This window comes from Acinonyx jubatus, chromosome A3, assembly GCF_027475565.1.
Source record: "Acinonyx jubatus isolate Ajub_Pintada_27869175 chromosome A3, VMU_Ajub_asm_v1.0, whole genome shotgun sequence".
Lineage (NCBI taxonomy): Eukaryota > Metazoa > Chordata > Mammalia > Carnivora > Felidae > Acinonyx > Acinonyx jubatus.
Genome location: NC_069388.1, coordinates 23,668,443 through 23,675,422, shown reverse-complemented (window position 1 = coordinate 23,675,422; position 6,980 = coordinate 23,668,443). Strand labels below are relative to the sequence as shown.

The window sequence follows — 6,980 nt, the reverse complement described above, 5'->3', positions numbered from 1 at the left end:
GACGTGCCTGTGGAGCTGGACGGCGACCGGGAAGGGTCAGTCCGTACGTGAGCAGCCTTGGCGTTAAGGGTTCCTCGGTTGGATCCAGACAGAGGACTTGGGAAGGAGGGGAGGAGTTAGGCTGGGTCAGCGAGGAGTTACGGGTTTGCAGAGCTAGTGGGATGTCAGATCTGATGACGTCCAATGTAAGATGAGGAAACTGATACCCAGAATGGGGCAGTCACTGCCTCAGGGACACATGGTGGGGGTAGGTGTGATAAGGGAGGCCCAGAAAAGGGACAGAGACCCCAGCGCAGGGTACCTTAGCACGTTAGGGGTCGAGCCAGTGTTGGAACCCAGGGTTCTGTTTTACACCCAGCTGAGTCCCATAAAAGCCCACCTGATTTCTCTAACCTCGGGACAGCTGCCGAAAAGCTGTAGAGGTAAAGGAAAGTATTTCCATTTTTCCAGCAATTTTTAACTTGGGAACGTTGGCGGGTGACGCATTGTATATCAAAATGCCCAATATCATTTGCATCAGGATCTGGGGCACTTTTTGAGAATGCAGATTCTTGATCCCTATTCTTATCTTACCTTTTGGCAGCCCTCCAATTCTTTAACTGTTCCTTCTTTCCGGATTGTGATAGGATCTTCTCAATGTGAAGCACCTGATATGAATTTTTAAGTTAAAGTAACCTGAACTGATCAGTCCAAGCTCTGGGAAGTTAACAGTAACTAAGAGAGAACCCCAGCTTTCACATCTGATTAAGAAGGTAGACCGGTACACAGTGCTTTTCTGGGGAATCAGGGAGGGCTTTGGAGTCTGGAGGGCTAGGTAGGAATGTGTAAGCAGTGAAAGAAGTAAGGGTGGAGTTAAGAGGCAGGAATGGGGACAGTGTTCCAAGTTGCAGGAACAGAAACCGCAAAGGCAAATAATTCAAAGTGTGGGTAGGCTCATTTTAGAGACATTGAGGAGTTTGATATAGATACTGAGGAGGGCCTGGGAGTTGATCAGGCTGTTAGGAGCTCATTCTTGGCGAGGGAGCCTTGGATGCCAGGTTAAGAAATTTGGCATTTTTCCAGTGAATGATGGGGAGGTAAGGATTTAAAAAAATTTTTTTGTAATGTTAATTTATTTTTGAGAGAGACAGAGCGTGAGCAGGGGAGGGGGCAGAGAGAGAGGGAAACACAATCTGAAGCAGGCTCCAGGCTCTGAGCTGTCAGCACAGAGCCCGATGTGGGGCTTGAACTTACAGACCGTGAGATCATGACCTGAGCCGAAGTCAGACGCTTAACTGACTGTGCCACCCAGGCACCCCAAGCTGCCTAAGGATTTTAAGCAGGGGAAAGACCTGGTCGATTTTTTGTTAGGTGCTGGCTACAGTGTGGCAAATGGTTTGGAAGTGGGGAGACTAAGGCCAGAAAGCACGCTCAGAGGGAGTTAAGGTGCGCGGCAATGAGGAGATGGAGAGAAGGGGACAGGTTAAAGAGACATTTAGGAGGGAGAACTACAACTAATTATAAATCGGTGGCCCAACCCAGGGGCCAGGATGTTTCCACCTCCTTAAATAAAGCTTGTACACCCTCTGTCTGCAGGACAGGCTGAGTCCTCCAATCTTCTTGGGGGGAGGGAAGGGATAGGTGGTCTGGTTATGGGCAGGACAGTGTTTCCATGATGTCCTTCCTTTGTCTGCTTTTATACCTGAGGAAGAGCCCGAAGCAGCAGTTACTATAAAAGGCCCTGGGTGTCAGGAAAAGTCCATCATGTTCACCAGGAACAAAGGAAACTATTTCTAGTGCAGCATGAAATTAAAATAAAAAATCATCACCCAGGGTTCTCTGCAGGTTCCCCTCCTCCAAGATGGGTGCCAAATGACGTGTATCAGGTGTCTATTGGTGAGACTTGGGGAAGATCCCAGACCTTAACAGCCCTCTGACTGAGTCCCCTCACATTGTGGCAGGTAAGGTGTCTTTCTTCCCATTTTGTAGATGTGGCAGCTGAGTCTTAGAAGTTATGTGACTTGTTCAAGGGGACCTAGTTTGTGGTGCAGGGAGTAAGGTGTGGGAGTGTGAGGGGCTCTTGGCCAAGCATCTTACAAGTGAGGCTTTGTCTTTGTGCTCCCTTTGCCCTGAGGCTTTGCCCCTAAATCTTGGCATAACTGACTTCTTGTCATTCACATGTTTCCTCCTCAGATACCATTCCCACCCCATCAGTATATATATTTTTTTCACAGCTCTTACTAGTATCTGAAATTACTAATTTTGTCTGTTTCTCTCCACCATGTGAGTTCCATAAGAACAGGGACAATATCTGTCCTGTTCACCACTTTACCACCAGCACCTGGAGTGATATCTGCTCCATAGTAGATCATCAATATCGTTTGCTAAATGATAGAAATAAGCTGGGGAGGGAGAAAGGCAGGGAAACCAACATAGGTGGAAGCTTAGGATGTTTTGGGTACTTTTCATAAACTACTTCATTTAATGCCCTCACAGCTTTTCAACGTAGGTACTGTATCTCCTTTGGGTAGGTAAGAAAACATGCCAAGTGAGGCCAAGTCAGTGGCTTGTTACTTTTGAGGTAACAAGCCTTTGAGAATTCTCCTTGGAGAATCTCCATTAGACACAATCTTTTGGCACACCGTGTGGAGGAATTCACAAACCTCCCTAAGCCCACTCAGGGGTCCCAGATCAAGGAACCCAGGATTGGGGAACTTGCCTGAGGTCTCTCTGGCCCCAAACCTTTGTTAGTTCCCCTCTCCACAGCAAGGTTAGATTCCATTTAGTGGACTACAGAGAGCCTCCTGAAGATTCTGTAACAGAGGGAGATTATGAGGCACTGAGCCTTTGATGTGTCAGACCTGAGTTCAAATCCTGCCTCCAAAGCTAGCAGTATAACTATGGGCAAGCCTTCTCACTTCTCTGAATCCCACAACCCTCACTTTGAAAATGGAATCTATTTTTTTTCCCTAACTATAATTAATCTTTATTAATCTGTTCACCAAGTGCCAGGTATTTGGTTAATGGCTTTACAGTTATATCACTTTTTATGTGCCCTGACTTGCCAGAGATCATGCAGCCTCCCACGGTTAGCCACTGTGCTCCCACATGTGCACAGGCTTCCTAAAGCTGACTTTTGAATCTATTGCAGTCTCTGCTCTTGGGATTTGTGGGAACAGTTGAGTCTGAATTCACTGAAAAGACACTAGGAAGGCTGCACTGCAGTGTGAATGGAGGCCAGTGCCTTCAGTTGGTATGTGTCTTTCCCACGGTGAGGGCCTCTCTCCAAGCCCGTACTAGGCCTCTCGATTAGGACATCTCTGCCCGTCCTGGGGTCTGCGTTGCACATGGTCTGCTCTGTGCGTGCGTGGCTGCTGTCTCTTTTTAGCAATGACATCACCCTGCCTGGTATTGTTGTTTATGGGGCTGTCTCCCCACCTGGCGGGGGGCCATTGCTTGGCCATTCGGTGGAATTCCTCTGTCTTTTAGCCCTAGTACAGACCTGGCCCAGCAGTGCTGCTCAGGAAATGCCTGTGGAATCAAAGTGAGGACTCTCCCATGTGTTGAGGATTTACTGTGTGCCAGGCCTGTCCTGGACACGTTATATGTGTTATCTCATTTACACCCCATGGTAATCCCGAGAGGGAGAAGTTATTGTCCCTCTTTTACCAAGAAGAAATAGAGACTCAGCTGGGCTTTGCATTAGGCCCACTTGCAGTGATTGATGACACCAGGGCTGACTCCAGGCCTGTGCTCTCATCGTGCATAAGCAGTTCTTGAAACTGTGGTCTGATAAAGGGGAGAGACACTCCTCAGCCCCCAGGACCCTCAGAGACTTTCTACTAACAAGATTCTAGTCCAGCTGTCATTTCATCCATGAGGAGGGGTGCCCTGGTGGCTCAGTCAGTAGAGCACGTGACTCGGGATCTCAGGGTTGTAAGTTCAAGCCCCAAGTTGGGTGTAGAGATTACTTAAAAAAAATTTTTTTAACGTTTATTTATTTTGGGGAGACAGAGACAGAGAACGAGCAGGGGAGGAACAGGGAGATGGGGGAGACACAGACTCCGAAGCAGGCTCCAGGCTCTGAGCTGTCAGCACAGAGCCTGACATGGGGCTCAAACCCACGAACTGTGAGATCATGACCTGAGCTGAAGCAGTCGCTCAACCAACTGAGCCACCCAGGCCCCCAGAGATTACTTTAAAAATAAAATAAAATAGGGGCTCCTGGGTGGTTCAGTCTATTGAGTGGCCAACTTCAGCTGATACCATGATCTCGTGGTTTGTAATTTCGAGTCCTGAATCAGGCTGTCTGCTGTCAACTCAGAGCCTGCTTCGGATACTTTATCCCCACCTCTCTCTGCCCCTCCTCAGCTCATTCTCTCTCTCTCTCTCTCTTTCTCAAATAAACATTTAAAATAAAATAATCCATGAGAAAACAGAAGCCCAGAAAGGAGAGATGACTTACTTACAGCCCTTCTTTTCCACTTACTGCTTATCCTTACCCACTTACTTTTGGGCAGGATGGGATCTGATTTTACCCACCATTAAACCACCCAGGTAGCCCTGGTCCAGGTCGACACTCAGTAAATACTTCTAAATTTTATTTATGATGAAACATTAAGAAGGATATACAGATTAGTATAACAAACACCCGTATTCCCACCCCCCAGCTTATGAAGTAAAACATTGCTAATATAGCTGAAGGCCTCGTGTTCCTCCACAACTGTAATCCCTCAGGAATAAAGGCTCCCCTAAATTTGTTGTTTATTCTATGTCATTTTTTATTGAGCTATAATTCATATGCCATAAAATCCAACATTTTTAAGTATACAATTCAGTGGTTATTAGTATGTTCACAAGATTGCACAACCAATACCACTCTCTAAGTCCAGAACTTTTCCATCACACCAAAAGAAACCCCATACCCATTAGCAGTCACCTCCCCATTTCTCCACTCCAACCCCTGGCAGTCACTAATTTGTGTCATGTGTCTATGGGCTTGCCTATTCTGGACATTTCATATAAACAGACACCTGTAGGTGGCCTTTTGCGTTTGGCTTGCGTCACTTACCATTATGTCTTTAAGGCTCATCCGTGTTGTAGCGTGTACCAGTATTCCGTTGTGTGGATACACCACATTGTGCACCTCCGCCAGTTGGCGGACGTTTGGGTTGTCTCTACTTTTTGGCTATTATGAATGAAGGTGCTGTGAACATTCATGTACAGGTTTTTGTGGGGCTGTATTTAATTATCTTGGGAATAGACCGGGGAGTGGACTTGCTGGCTCGCAGGGTAATTCTATGTTGACCTTTTTTTTTCCCCCAAGTTGTTTTTTGTTTGTTTGTTTTTTTAATTTAGGTAATCTTTATACCCCATGTGGGACTCCCAACTCACGACCCTGAGATCAAGAGCCACATGCTTTTCTGACTGAGCCAGCGAGGCGCCCCTCTCTATTGAACTTTTTGAGGAACTGCCAGACTGTTTTCCGGAGTGGCTGCACTATTTTACATTCCCACCAGCAATGTCTGAGAGTTCCAATTTTTACATTCTTACCACATGTTCCTGCCTGGCTGTTTGATTCTGACCATCCCAGTGGGTGTGAGGTAGTATCACTTGTTTCAATTTGCATTTCCCTAATGACTGATGATACTGAGCATGTTTTCATGTGCTTATCGGCTATTTGTTTATCTCCTTTGTCTATTCACATCTTTTGCCTAATTTTGTTTTACTTAAAAAATTTATTATAGCTAAATATATGTAAAATTTGCCATTTTAGCCACTTAAGTGTACAGTTCAGTGGCATTCGCATTGTTGTGCAGATATCGCCACCATCTGCTTCAGCAACTTTTTCAGCTTCCCCAACTGAAGTTCTGTACCCATTGAACAATAATTCCCCGTTCCCCTCTCCCAAGCAGTCATAGGCAACCACCATTCTACTCCTAAATTACTTTTTTTTTAAGTTTATTTATTTATTTTGAGAGAGAGAGAGAGACCATGAGCAGAGGAGGGGCAGAGAGAGAGAGAGAGGGAGAGAGAGAATCCCAAGCAGGCTCTTTGCTGAGAGCATGGAGCCCGATGTGGGGCTCGAACCCACAAACTGCAAGATCATGACCTGAGCTGAAATCAAGATGCTTAACCACCTGAGCTACACAAGTACCCCTCCTAGACTGCTTTTTGACTCAGTTTCTCTTTCGCTTAATAAAAGAGAGGGTGCATTTTTAATTTCAGTTATTTGTCTTTTTATTGTTGAGTTATAAGAATTCTTCATATATTCTGGATCTTAGACCCTGATCAGATACATGATTTGCAAGTAGTTTCTCCCATTCTCTGGATTGTCTTTTTGATTTGTTGATAGTGTCCCCCTTTTTTTTTTTCTTTTTTAATTTGAGAGAGTGCACAAGCGGGGGAGAGGGACAGGTGGGGGAGATAGAGAATCCCAAGAAGGCTCCACACTCAGCATGGAGCCCAACGCCGGGCTTAATTCCACAACCCTCGGATCATGACCTGAGCTGAAATTAAGAGTCAGACTGAGCCACCCAGATGCCCCTTGACGGTGTCCTTTGAAGTACACTGTTTTTCATTTTGAGGAAGTCCAGTTTATCTGTTTTTCCTTTGGTGCTTGTGCTTTGAGTATCATATCTAAGAAACCATTGACTAATCCAAAATCGTGAAGATTTGTACCTATATCTTCTTAGAGTTTCATAGTTTTCACTCTTACATGTAGGTCATTGATTCATTTTTAGTTTGTTTTTGTATATGGTGTGAGGTAGGTCCTGTGCATTTTTAATCCTTTTACTAGGTGTGTGTTTCTAAACATTATTTGATACAATTTTTTCTGTTTTTTGGACTTTAAATGGTAACATTGTTTACATTCTTGTGCAGCTTGCTGTCACTTCAGCCTTATGTTGGGAGAGTCATCCTTTTGATCAGGGTAACTAGTTCATTTGTTTTCACTGCTGTATAGGTTCGCTGCATAAAAACCACACTTTATTTACCTTTCC

The 6,980-nt window shown here is 45.3% G+C and overlaps 1 protein-coding gene across 2 annotated transcripts in view; it reads left to right on the top strand.

Moving 5' to 3' along the window:
• Nucleotides 1–1,192: 1,192 nt before the first annotated feature.
• Nucleotides 1,193–6,980, top strand: part of MYH7B (myosin heavy chain 7B) — a 42,338-nt gene continuing 36,550 nt past the window's right edge. The window contains exon 1 of one of the 2 annotated variants that reach the window (XM_027069928.2): nt 1,193–1,940. The gene's annotated coding sequence lies outside the window, so the exon portion shown is untranslated. The remainder of the gene's footprint in view (nt 1,941–6,980) is intronic. The other variant, XM_027069927.2, reaches the window with a different exon arrangement.